The 14,974-nt window shown below is 26.1% G+C and overlaps 1 long non-coding RNA gene across 2 annotated transcripts; it reads left to right on the top strand.

Moving 5' to 3' along the window:
- The first annotated feature begins 12,301 nt into the window (after positions 1-12,301).
- Positions 12,302-13,535, top strand: LOC111915969 (uncharacterized). 2 transcript variants are annotated; one of them, XR_006188801.2, is made up of 4 exons: positions 12,302-12,459; positions 12,745-12,891; positions 12,962-13,045; positions 13,133-13,535. It is a non-coding gene; the product is annotated as an uncharacterized LOC111915969 (long non-coding RNA). The 2 variants fall into 2 exon arrangements; XR_006188800.2 differs by having other exon boundaries at positions 12,745-13,045.
- The last annotated feature ends 1,439 nt before the right edge of the window (positions 13,536-14,974 follow it).

A 14,974-nucleotide genomic window follows, 5' to 3' on the forward strand; every position in this document is an offset into this window, starting at 1 on the left:
CACTGGATGACCTATAAAATACATTATGATAGACACAAAAAATACAATAAGTTACCATTTTGGTTGTGATGACTTAGTAATATGTTGAAGATATGATAAGTAACTCGTTGACCCTAGTTTAAATCATGACATTACTAAGCCATTATGACCATTAAAGTCCGCAAGCAGTTACTCCACAGCATAAAACATAACCTTATATTCACAAAGGGACTTCATCGATGTGCGAAAGGTGCCCTTTAAACCCTTATTTGGGAAGTTCTCTTTTCAAAACAAATATGCACTAAGGCTAAAATTTGATAATGTCATCTATCACATGAATAAAATACAACAATTATTGTAAATTATACTCTTGTGAAAAAGAAAAAATAAATTAAGTTTAAAATAAAATATCAAATCATCATTTTAGAAAGAAACAAAACACTTAATTTTGGTCATACTTAAATAAAAAAACATTATACTTTGTTTTCAAGAGTCGATAATTTGCTAACCAGCTAAAGTTATAAATGCGTAAATAGTTGCAAGTTTTTTATACTTTTAGGTAGGTAAAATCGTTACATAATCTTTAATAAAATTAAAATATAAAGACTTTCCTTAAAAATATACACATAAATATTAGATATACAAAAACAATTATATTATAACATTTATACATAAATATTAGATTTAAAAAATAGTTATGGATTCATAAAATATTTGGGCCTTGATCATCAACCTGTATCCAAGCCAAGGTGGGTCGGCCCCTCATATACCTATGCAAGTTTAATCCAATTGGCCTCTTTAACCAGTAAATATAAATATAAGTTTAAAATAGATCATTTCTACATATTTTTGACGATAATAACTAAAATTTAAAATATTGACATATTACTGGCTCACCAAAAAATACCTCAGTCCATTTTAATGTTTGGTTTTATATATATATATATATATATATATATATATATATATATATATATATATATATATATATATATATATATATATATATATATATATATATCATTATCTTTATATACTTATAAAAAAAGCATTTTTCCTTTAACCACATTCATTTGAAACTCCCATGTATTTTTTCTTTCACCACATTCATTTGAAACTCCCATTACTTTTCAATTTTTTTCAAATAATAATTACAAGTTGTTTAATAAGGTTAAATAAATATCAAACCTAAAGTGTAATCATATATAAACTAAATTTCAATATTAAAATAATATATTTACTTCTACTTATAAAGTTATGTTTGTTAACTTTTAGCATATTATAATCAATTTATTAGTTTTAATATATTGTTGGATGTAAACCATTATCATTTTAAAGATACAATTTTGGAGCAATTTGTATAAAATATTTAAATTATTAATTTATGCATAACATTACAGAGTCAACTTATATATAAATTTTAGTTTAACTTAAACAAACCAAAAATATTTTGTAAATAGTTAAAAGTGATCAAATGTAGTGTCTTTCTAATAATGATTATAAGTTGATTAATAAGGTTAAATAAATATCAAACCTAAAGTGTAATCACAAATAAACTAAATTTTAATTTAAAATAATATTTTTACTTCTACTTATAAAGTTATGCCTTTAACTTTTAACATATTATACTTAAATTATTAGAATTAAAATGTTGTGTATGTAAACCATTATCAGTTTAAAGCTACAACTTTTGAACAGTTTAGACAAAATACTTAAATTGCTAATTTAAATATAATATTATAGTGTTAACTTAAATATAAATTTCAGTTCCACTTAAAAAACCAAAGAATATTTTGTAAATAGTTAAAAGTGATAAAATGTAGTGATAAATGCAAAAACTAAATTGGAATCTCAATTTAACTAAATAATTTCCTAAAGATATTATTATAATCGTTAATCTTTCAAATAAGTAGCTTAAAATATCTTACAATAATAATAGTTAAAAATAAATCTATATAAATGATTATATTGTTACCTTTAAAATCAAAAAACAATGTTTGATGTTTTAAATAATTATAATAATAAAAATTAAAACAATAAAATTTTACAAATTTGATCAACAATAACAACAACTATAAATAACATTAAACCATATATTATATTTAATTTTGTTCATTTGTAACTCGCGTGTAGAAGTCATTCAAACGATTGACATTATGCAGTTATAATAGATGTATATATTATCATATAATTCAAAATAATCAATATATTATATCAATTTAGTATACGAATTATTATATCAAATTTAACAACAACGTTATTATTATATTAAAAAACATATATTTGTAAAGACTTCAACTATATAGGTTTTTCTGCGCAACGCGCAGACATTCGCCTAGTATACTTATAAAGGAAGCATTTTCCCTTTCACCACATTCATTTGAAACTCCCATTCATTTTTTCTTTCATCACATTCATTTGAAACTCCCATGACTTTTCAATTTCTTTATAATAATGATTATAAGTTGGTTAATAAGGTTAAATAAATATAAAACCTAAAGTGTAATCATATATAAACTAAATTTCAATATTAAAAGAATATATTTGCTTATACTTATAAAGTTATGTTTTTAACTTTTAACATATTATACTTAATTTATTAGGTCTAATATGTTGTTGTATGCATACCATTATTATTTTAAAGCTACAACTTTTGAACAATTTCTATAAAATACTTAAATTGCAGGATCAACTTAAATATAAAATTTAGTTTAACTTAAACAACCTAAAGAATATTTTGTAAATAGTTAAAAGTGATAAATTGTAGTATCTTTCTAATAATGATTATAAGTTGGTTAATAAGGTTAAATAAGTATCAAACCTAAAGTGTAATCATAAATAAACTAAATTTCAATATTAAAATAATATTTTTACTTCTACTTATAAAGTTATGTCAACATATTAAACTTAATTTATTAGATTTAATATATTGTTATATGTAAACTATTATCAGTTTAAAGCTACAACTTTTGAACAGTTTGGACAAAATACTTAAATTGTTAATTTTAAAATATCATTACAGGGTCAACTTCAATATAAATTTCAATTCCACTTAAAAAACCCAAAGAATATTTTGTGAATAGTTAAAAGTGATAAATTGTAGTTCTAAATGCAAAAACTAAATTGTAATATCAATTTAACTAAAATATTTCCTAAAGATATTTTTATATTGGTTCAAAATTTTCAAATAAGTAGCTTAAAATAACTTACAATAACAATAGTTAAAAATACCTCTATATAAATGATTATATTGTTACCATTAAAATTAAAAAAAAAAAAGTTGTTTGATGTTTTAAATAATTACAATGATAGAAATTACAATGTTAAGTAAATAAATTTTAAAAAATTAATTAATAATAACAAGAACTATACATAACATTAAATCATATATTATATTTAATTTTATTCATGAGTAACCAGATGGTAGAGTTCATTTAAAAGATTGAGATTATGCAGTTTTAATAGATGTATATATTATCATATAATTCAAAATAATCAATATATTATATCAACTTAGTATACGAATTATTATATCAAATTTAACAACATTATTGTTATATTTAAATAATATATATTTGTAAAGATTTCAGTTATATAAATGTTTCTGCGCAACGCGCGGGCATTCGTCTAGTGTATATATATATATATATATATATATATATATATATATATATATATATATATATATATATATATATATATATATATATATATATATAGGGTTACGTTATTATATTCAAAGTAGTTATTGTGTTATTGTAAGCATAAATGTAGGCAAATCATTTTACTTATTTTAATAAAATAATTAATACATATTATTGAATTAAATATAATTGAAAATTACCATCAAATTTAACTAGAAGAGTATTTTAGTCAATTAATATAGATTTAATAAAGGAAATTTGTATGTTTTAAGGGATTATAGATTCTATTAATTTTAAAAATCCGATTTTACGAATTATAAGGTTTTTAATTCGGACATTCTGACAGAATATGTTTGACTAAGTTCAAATATAAAAATATTCTAGAACCATAAAATAATAAAAATATTCTTGAACATATTTCTTGATCATGACTTTAAAAATTTCTTGTAGAATAACAAATTCTCGAACCAGCAATTGTAGAATTAAAACAAAAATTACATTATTTCTTATAGAATACATGTAACAATTGCTAAGAATTACATTTATTGTTTAAAGATTAAAACTAAAAACTTTCAAATCAGGAAAAAAAACATCAAAATCTAACAAAGACATTAATACATTCTAAAAGAATAATGTTGCTAAGAGGCGTCGTTCAAATTTCGTGGTCCGTTCTTCAAGTATCAGCTTCTGTGGAAACAAATTCAATGAATAAATTAGTGAGAAAATATCCATAATCCATTCCAACATAATTGGAATTCGTGATTCCATTCTGATAGAATTAAAATTCATTTACCAATAATTATATTAATTCGGGACATTCTAACAGAATATGTTTATGATTATCATAAAAAACATTATTTTCCGATAGAATACTATAAACGAAGAAATACCATTCACTTAAAGCATTTTAGCGAGCGCTTGGTATGCATCAAAACAACTTTCAATTTCCTGTCAAAATTAGACAATCAGAACAAATTCACAATTCACCAAAAATATTACACCTTGAAAGAATTAGACAATAAACCTAAACACATCCAAAAATTCTTTGATTCCTGTCAAACAATCAACCTAAACATCCATTCTATATATTGAAATCAAATCAAATTACAAAAAAAAAAAAAAAAAAAAAAAAAAAAAAAAACATTTGAAGATTAAACTTCATTGGTTTACAGTAAATAAGTCAAAATAAGAAGAAGAAGAAAGAAACTTGTACCCATCGACCTCCTTGTCTCTCGTTCTCACCCGCCAGAAAAAAAAGGAAGAAGTGGCAGAGCCGCCTACTGCCGCCACTGATTTTGCTTGTCCTTACCTAATCGATTTTGTTGTAATGGAATATATAGTGGTAGAGTGTGTAAAGATAGGAATCAGAGACCACGAAGAGGATGCTTTTTATCGGAATCAAAATTGAAGAAGAACATATAATAGAAACTTATCTGATTAGAGGGGTAGGGCATCGATCGATAACTCTCCAATAAGAACAGCCACAATAGCTATCGCGTGATACTACCCGAAAAAACTCTCCAATACCCTCTCTCTTTTCGGATTATCCTTACAGTTTATTTGATCCTCCCCAAATGCTAACGAACACGGACATACCCCACCAGCTCCAACCGACATAAAAGTAAAAGCTAAAAGGAGGCGACCATACCGAAGAGGTGTCGGCGATGCATGTGATCCTTGCTTCCTTCGAACCAACTGCCGCCTCTTCATCCCATCGATTAAACCACCCACCTTTCTTCCCTTCACACACTATGCCGGAACCGAGAGAGAAGCAGTCGAGAGTTGCTTGATTGTTAAAGGTCAATCTTTTTTTATCTAGGGTTTTAAAGCGGTAAATGTAAACGATTTTGCCTAAATTAAAGGGTTTACGATTTGAATAATTAATTACCAAAATTGTAACGCCCGGGTTTCAGGGCTAAGCATTTTTGTCAATGTAATAGTCTAGGTCAACTCTTGTAACTCTTTTTGAAGTAATAAAGATGAAATATTTGAGTATTATGTGAATTATATGTGTTTATTATTTAATTATAAATGTATAATTAATAAAGAATAAAAATGAGCGTCAAAATTAAAGTGTGAGATAATCCCGATATCTCTACATAAAGTTGTAGAATATGTCTCAAGGTTTCCGTGCATATAAGGAACGCCGAAATCCGAGTTATAACGAAGAAGTTATGACCCGTCGAAGTTTCACGACAGACCGACACGATACCGGGAAGCGTGAATAGTGAATTTACGATAGAGCGAGATTTAGCCTTAGTGATCTAAACGAAAGTCGTAGAATATGTTAAACTAAGAACATCAATAAAAAGAACGCCCAAATCTGACTTCGTATGAAGAAGTTATGAGATTTTAAACAGACCAATCATGTCCCGACTTGTTAAAAATATAACTTTAAAAATAAAGTCAAAATTAGCCGACGGAGTCTAAACGAAAGTTGTAGAGTACGTCTTCACCTACGCGTGGATATAAAGAACGTCAAAAACGGAGTTCGTATGAACGAGTTACAAATTATAATAACATATTTACGTATTAAAATAAAGTATAAATCATGTATACGTACACATATATATACATATGTATATATCATTAGAAAGGTATCGACGATGCGGTCATTATAAGACTAATGTTGAGTTCTTTCGACATTAGTTTAGTACAAATATAATTAAATCCATTTATAATAGTATTATAGAAGGGTGTTTAGTTGTTTATATAACTAAAAGGTCATTAAGTAATTATGGAGGGTAGTTTTTGAAAATTCAATTAGTATAAATAAGAGCATTGGGCTCTCATATTTCTTGCACCATTCTCTTGATTCAAAAGTCTTTCTCTCTTTATCCCCCGAGCATTTCGGTCCCTCGTGATTCGACTTCTCTTTCTGTAGCTTAGTATAGTAAGGTGAGCGCTGAAGCGCTGCACGAATCTTTCTTAGAAAGATTCAGCGACGAAGTTCTGCCCCTGCAGAGCCCGACTCCTAGCTAAAACCCCCTTGTAAGTAAGTTATGCTTACCTTATTTTAATATAGCTTATATTTAAAATTAATATTGTTATTATGAACTTATAATAAATATTTGAGCTATTATTATAACTTATATAAGTGTCGTTATAATATTTTTTTTTAACTACTCGCGGTACGGGGAATCTGATTTAAAGGGCCGCATAGGGTTGTTGGATTTCAGAAGTGCTATATGCCAAAATGGTCATGCCCTCCGGTGTTTTATGTCTGGCCCCTGTCTGTACATAGTGGTTGGAAAATATTGTTTAACGCTTATATAATAATAATAATACTAAGACTAATAGTTGGTCACGGTAAATATTAGACTAAAATTTAGCGATAATAATGCTAGGTTTCGTCGAAGGAAAATAGAATCGTTAGAAGCAAGCGCTGCCCGATTTTGGAATCATCACCTTAACAAGTGAGTGCATAGTTACTTTCAACTTACACATAGATATGAAGTATTTTATATAAATTACGTGCTATGTGTGCATATTATCTAAATACTTGATATCTATGCTAGAGGAACGTTGTTATACATGTTTTCAATGATTTAAACTGTATATGTATTTTATATCTACGAAAATGTTGGGGTAAAACATGGGTAGATGCAATAGGTGATGTGTGATAAAATGATGAGAGGCCTCGATGTTGATGTTGTTGATTCTGTCATCTAGCGGAGTATGGATGACGACCACGGACTCTTCTAGACAGTCCAGTGGAACACTAGCAGGCTCGCAACCTGTAGGTGTTTGTGAATGATATGTTCACCGGTGTACTCCATCCCCCACATGGTTGCCTTTAGGACATTTATTGCTGAGGAATCCCCTTAGCAGTAGTGTCCGTCCCGATGATGATCCTTAGGCTAGGTCCCTTATGATAGGTGTTTAGGGACGTAAAGTGAGGATAACGGGAACGGGTAATCGGGTTATTGTTGATCGATGAAATTAATAAACTTATTTATTGTGGGTTGAAAACCCTATGTGCTCACCAGGCTCCCAAGCCTGACCCACTCAGTTTTATGTATTACAGGTAGTGGCGCATGAGCATATGTGTGATGTTTTGGACGAGGGATTACGGATATAGGCCTGTAGATATGAAATAATGTAGTAAGGCTTATATTGTACTGTTTATGCTTTTGATCTGTACGAACATGACATCCCGAGTCTTTTAATGAAATACATTTCTATGGAAATGCTTTTGATAAATCTTTATCATATTTTTGTTTTGGGACAAATTCCGCAACACTTTCATTTAAAATGTAACTCTGATTTTTAAACAAAGCATAAACAAACCTGTCTTTTCTGACCGTAATTTTGGGGATGTCACAAAAATTAATTAAAATCTAAGATTACAATTTTGCCCTTATCTAGGTTTTTAAAATGATTGGTCCACATTTATGCATACAATAACACAATAATTACTTTAAACACCTGAACCTCTCTCTCTCTCTCTCTCTCTCTATATATATATATATATATATATATATATATATATATATATATATATATATATATATATATATATATATATATATATATATATAGAGAGAGAGAGAGAGAGAGAGAGAGAGAGTCAAGTTCTTTGGAGAACTAAAAGATTTGTGAGAACTTATGAACTCATAATCACATCATCATTTTTCAACATCAAAAACACCAATCTATTCAAAATGGTATGTCGAAGTCATATCTTGGCTCAAAAAAAAGATTTGACCATTTTTTTGTATGAATGCTAATGAGCACAATTAGCAGTCATATGGATTGTTGATAAGCACTATCAACAGTCATATGAACTGTTGATTGCTCATCAGTAGTTTATTTGATTGTTTATTGTGCATATCCGCAATCCATATGACTGTAGATTGTGTTCATCAGTAGTCTTTATGACTGTTGATTATGCATACATGCAAATTTCTAAAATAAGTATAAAAAAATATTAAATATTTTTAGCTAAGATATGGCTTAGACGCACCATTTTGAGAATATTTGTGTTTTTGGTTTTGAAAAATAATGAGTTGATTATGAGTTCCCAAATTCACACGTTTTTTTAGTTTTCACAATAACTCAGCCATATACATATATATATATATATATATATATATATATATATATATATATATATATATATAATGTTTTGAAATATATAATTTTTAATAACTGATCAAGTGGTTGCAACTTGAGCCAATTTCATTTGGAAAAATGACTTGCGAGGTATTTGGCTCCCTAATTCTTTATCGTATCCTTTTTTTCGTTAGCGGTTCAAACATCTTTGTTCACATTTAGACAATTTTATTATTATTTTTTTTGTATGCATTTGACCATCTAACTTGTTAAATGTGTTCACATATTACCATTGTCACTTGTTATATGTGAATACATTTAACAAGTTAAATGGTCAAATATATACAAAAAAAAGTTGTTTAAATTAGAACTATTTTTTTTACAAATTTCTTAAGATTTTTATAATTTCTTACAACATCTTTATGATATTTTTTTCTTATACGTTTTTCTAATACAATGTTTTAAATTTTGCTTATAATTTTTTCAAAAACTTTTTTATTTCATATAATTTTAATAAAAGTGATTTTAAACCAAATATTTTATAAATGTTTTAAATTTTTCTGACAAGTATTTTACTTGTTTTTTTTTTACAATTTCATATAATTTTTTTTATAACTTTCATACATTTATTTCTAAATTTTCCTTTACAACATTTTTAAAGTATTTCACAGATTTTGTATGACAATTTAATATTTTTTTATAACATTTTAAAATAATTTCGTTAAATTCCAATTTAAAACGTTGTATTAAAAAAAATTAAATGTTTATAAACTTCTGATAAAAACATATTAAAAAGTTGGAATAATTTTAAAATATTTACATTATATAGATTTTTTTTTATTTGCTATGTTATATTTTCTTTTTATTTTTTTTAAAAGACCCTCCATACTTATTGTTACATATTTAATTTATTTAATTTTATTGTTAGACACTCTTTACTTTAAAAATATTATATATGCTTAAAAACAAAATATATATATGAGGCTATATATATATATATATATATATATATATATATATATATATATATATATATATATATATATATATATATATATATACGAGGCTATATAAAATATTTCACAAAACAAAAATATGTTTATTAATTAAAAAGTAAAGTTTAAAATTGATTAATATTTAGGAACTTACAGATATTTAAAAATAACGTTTGAAAAAAATAATACAAATAAATATGAAAAATAAAATCATTATTAAACGTGGGGAAAATGATTTATCAGAATAATTAACTTTTTGTTTTGTTCACATTTAATCTACTTTTTTTTGTATATATTTAACCATTTAACTTGTTAATTTGTTCAAATATTACCGTTGTCATTTTATCACCTGTTATAGCCGATGATAATGACTATATGTAAACATATATAACAAATTAAATAATAAAATATGTACAAATATAAAAAAAATTATCTAAATATGATAAAAAGACAAAAATGATTGCTCTTCTAAGTCATTTTCCCATTTAATATTAAAATGTTTTATATCAAATGAACACAGTAAACCATATTATATCAATGGTGGTTATATGTTAAATATACTTATCCGATTTACAAGCTAACATGGAATCTTCAATTCGTCTTCCTTTAATTTATTGATAAGATCACGATATATCTTATATACAAAATTTACAAAATGCATTTTATGAAGAATAAGATTGTTAACCACTAGTCACAACATTAATTAATTAATAAATAATAAGATGGAAACCGGAAATCGAAATCGACGGGCGTGCTGGCAATTAAAGATGGTTAGAGCGGGTGGAGTTTACAGTTGTGATGGTGAGGTGGAGCACGTGTTATACAGCGCAACATGGGACATGTGTTTCCTACGTTATGCTAATGGATCAGATTTCCTTCCTCTCCATCTGCTCTTGTTTCCTTTTTGTTTTATATATTCACTATAGAATTATATATGTATTATATATTATAATTATATTCAACAAATTATATTATTATATATAGACATTATAAACATAGAAATTTCTACAAAGTGTGATAAATATGTAATTAGATCGTTAGATTGGATTAATAACGCATTCAATCAATTCTTTTTGATTGTTGGTAAAATATTTAAAATATTATTTAGAAAGTCCAACAAATTCAATAAGAAAGTTGGATCAACAAGGCACTCACTTAATTCTTTAGATTGTTGGAATTCAACGTAGTAACGTTCGGATGAATATAAAATTTAATGGTCATTAATAAACTTTTTAATAAGAAAAAGAAAACATCGTAATTGTTAAATGTCATAAATTAGATTTCATAAATATATTCCATTAAAACTTATATAGTTTAATATATTGTACGAATTTTTTTTTGAAAGAGTTGTATGGAGAGTATAATAATTGAACTCTAAAATTCTAAATATCTTAGTAGGAATAAAAGTACATAAATAAAGCTTGAGTTAAGTTAAATATCTTAGTAGGAATAAAAGTAAATAAATAAAGCTTGAGTTAAGTTCATTATATTCTTATAAGGTTTACAGGATGAAAAATCATTAAAATTAAGACCGAAAACTTGTTAAAAATCTTGAATTTTTTTCGGGATGATTCAAAATGAAAATGATTGTGTTTTCTCGAATATGTGGAATACGCCTTTTATTAAAAAAAAAAACTAAGATCGATGAGTATGAGTCGGTGTTATAACATCAAAAAAATTATCATCTCACACGTCACATTATCTTTCAAGTTATAATATCATTCTAGAAAATGGTAACAACACATCTGCACCAAATAATTTTCATATCATCATTTTTATTTTTTTTTCGAGTTTTTTTAAATAATTATAAAAACAAATATAATTTTATAAAACATACTATTTAAAATAAAACATATTATTTAAATAAACCATAAATTTAAATCGAAAAGAAAAACATTAGAAGACCGAAAAAAATATGATAAATTAAAAAAACATAAAATGATCCTAAAATTTAATTTTGCACTTAAGTTTGTCCCGAATCTTGGACTTCAACGTTTCCATCAAATCTGCATCTTCGGACGCCATACATTTGGTGATACTCCTAAGAATTGACAAGTAGTTCATAATGTCTTCTCGTATCTATTGAATCCGATAGGAAAGGTTGTGGGTTTGGGTATGGCTGAGGGGTATTTGGATTTTGCTGGACTTTTTGGTTGAAGAAGTTTTAAAATTGTATAAAATATAGAGAAAGAAAAAAAATGTGTGAATAAAATTGGGTAAGATGGTAAGTATTTATAGGCTACAAATATTTATTTAGTTATTTTTAAAATGGTCGTTGGAGCAACGGTCATGTGACCGTTTGTCTTTTTTCTCCCGTTGAGTGACGTTACCACCATAAAACGAAGCGGTGGCGGTGTTCCTCCTCCCATAACGGCATTATTGTGGTGCCATGTCGGCTCTTCAATACGTTTCACACCCATAACGACTGGTCTTAGAAACTTTGAATGCAGTTTCGAAAATAACTTCTAGGGGGCTATAATTTTAGGCTTTATAATCAAAACTGTTTTTTATTCACAAAAAATAACGATATATTTCAAAAATATATTTTGGGTGACCACTATTTTATGGGTCTTAAAAAGATTACTATTATGTCGAAAAGAAAAAAAAACAAAAAAAAAAAAAAAAAAAAGACATCGCGAGCCATAAAGGGAAGACAAAATGCCTCAAAGGTCTATACTTTTCAAAACTTAATTTTCGTCATTGGTGTCTTCGTCCCTGTGGAAAAGGAGTGAAGATCATTTTTTGCATTTGTTGATTATTGATTGCAAAACATCAACGGTATGTAAGTAAGTAATCAATAAACCTTGATTTTTTTGGTACAAAAACACTTCGGGAAGTGGGTTTTTAGCATTTTAGATTTTTTTTTGCTTAGTTACTTGGATTTGATAAGCAAAGACTACCATTTTTTTGAATGAAATTGTCGTAGTTTAAAAGGAACCGACACCAACGTTCAACGATGAAACTTTTGCAAATGGTTCGTGTTTTGCGTAATATATTGATGACTATCCGCTAACCATGCACATAAGTTTTAAATTATTCACATTAATGTTGTGTTAACTGTTTGTATGAAGGCTACGATCAAAATGGAGGGTAATGTCAACCGCTAATGTGCCATGGGGTAAAATTTTACAACCATATGTTTGATGAGTGTAAGGCATTTGGTCATCTATTTTGTGGGGACGAAGATAAAGTTGTTGGGGGAGGAAGCTGCACGCTTGGTTTGTTTAGTAAATGGATTAATTATATTTCTAGTAAGGTGCTTTAATACATTAATATGTTGTGATATAGGTCTGGCCGAATAAGGCAGAAGATATGAAATAATCAAAATAAAATGAGAATGTTGATAAGGTTGAGGATGATGATGTTGATAAGGTTGACGATACAAACAAGATAGATATAAGTATTTTTTTTTTTTTTCGTTTATTATACCATTTTGTAAATTCGTAAAGTTGCATGCAGGTTGGCCTAATAAGGAAGAAGAGAAGAAAGAAACATATGACAAGAAAGAATTCGTTTACGAGACACCGCCATAGGTCAAGAGGTCTACACATGCAAAATGATCGGCACCAAATTAATCTCAACGCACACTGTTATCTAACCCTCTACATGCAGTAGCCCTTTGATTTGAACATAAGAAAACCTTATTTCTAGGAGTAATTATTTCTAGGAGTAAGGTGGGAAAATAATGGTGTTTGAATGACTCGTGAGGCATAATGCTCTTTCGCAATACATTCATGAAGAAGTTAGGTTATTAGATAAAATGCACACCTCTTTAGTTGGGTTAATATTATAGAAACCCTAAATTTTAAATGTGTAATTGGAAAAAGCGCTGATAATTTTTTTATTATTGTTGTGGCCATAATTTTTTCGCAGAATTATCACTCTAACCCACTTAACGAGTTTAATGGTTAAGTTGGTTAACTTATTTGCAAAATCAGTCCTAAAAAGTTCAAATTTAGTCTCTGAGGTTTAAAAAAATTAAACCACATGGTTTTTTAACTTTATTTTTCGTTTTTGTATACTTTATTTATTTTCGGTTTTTTTATAAATATATGTACATTTTTTATTTTCTTTTTTTTATATATATATTTTACTTATTTTCATTTTTTTAACTTTATTTTTCAACAATTTTTTAAAACCTTTTTAGAGTTTTTTAAAGCCTTTTTAGTGTATATATAGAGTATGTTAGAGTTTTTTTAGGTTTTTTCATATTTCTTTTCGTATTATATTTTATTTTTTTTTCATCTTTTTATTTTTTTATTTTTTTTCTTATTTGTTTTCCAATTATTTGTTTTTTTTGTTTCTTTGTATTTTTATCTTTTGACTGACATTTTTCAAAAAAATATAAAATGTATTAATATATTAGAGTATATTACAATTTTGATAATTTATAGTTTTTGTAATTGTTTTTTATTTTTATTCAAGTAAATAAAGTGGTTATGTTTATATTTGTAATTTCGGTCCAACTTATTTTCTTTCTTTTTCTTTTTTTCTTTAGTGCTATTATATTTACGTTACGAAAAAATGAAAATAAAAAAAAAAATAGTTTGTTTATTAAGAATTAGTGTTTCAATGTGTTATATAACTTGAAAATTAAATCATATTTCTATATGTGATATCAATAGATTAAATTCAAGATAATATTTTTCAATTTGATAATAGACTAAAAAAACAAAAAATAATAATAATAGTCGATCTTTATAAAAAAAACTTGTTATAGTAATTTATACTGAATTCAAGTTCGTTTACTTGAATCAAAGTAAATAAAAACATTAGAAAAACCATAAATAACTTAAATAGGAAAAAAAATAGAAAACAAAAATTGTAATATGAAAAAACCTTAGAAAAACCATAAATAACAAAAAATAGAAAAAAAAATAAAAAGGTGAAAAAAAATAAAATATAATACGAAAAGAAATATGAAAAAACCTAAATAAAACTCTAATATACTCTATATATACACTAAAAAATAGAAAACAAAAGGTAAAAAGGTTTAAAAAAAACTTTTGAAAAATAAAGTTAAAAAATGAAAATAAATAAAGTATATATATAAAAAGAAAATAAAAAATGTACATATATTTATAAAAAACCGAAAATAAATAAAAAATGAAAAATAAAGTTAAAAAACCATGTGATGTAATTTTTTTCAAACCTTAAAGACTAAATTTGAACTTTTTAGGACTAATTTTGCAAAAAAGTTAACCAACTTAACCTGAAAACTTGTTAAGTGGGCTAGAGTGATAATTCTGCTAGAAAGTTGTGACCACAACAATAATAAAAAAAATATCAGAGTTTTTTCCA

Source organism: Lactuca sativa, chromosome 2 (assembly GCF_002870075.4).
Source record: "Lactuca sativa cultivar Salinas chromosome 2, Lsat_Salinas_v11, whole genome shotgun sequence".
NCBI lineage: Eukaryota > Viridiplantae > Streptophyta > Magnoliopsida > Asterales > Asteraceae > Lactuca > Lactuca sativa.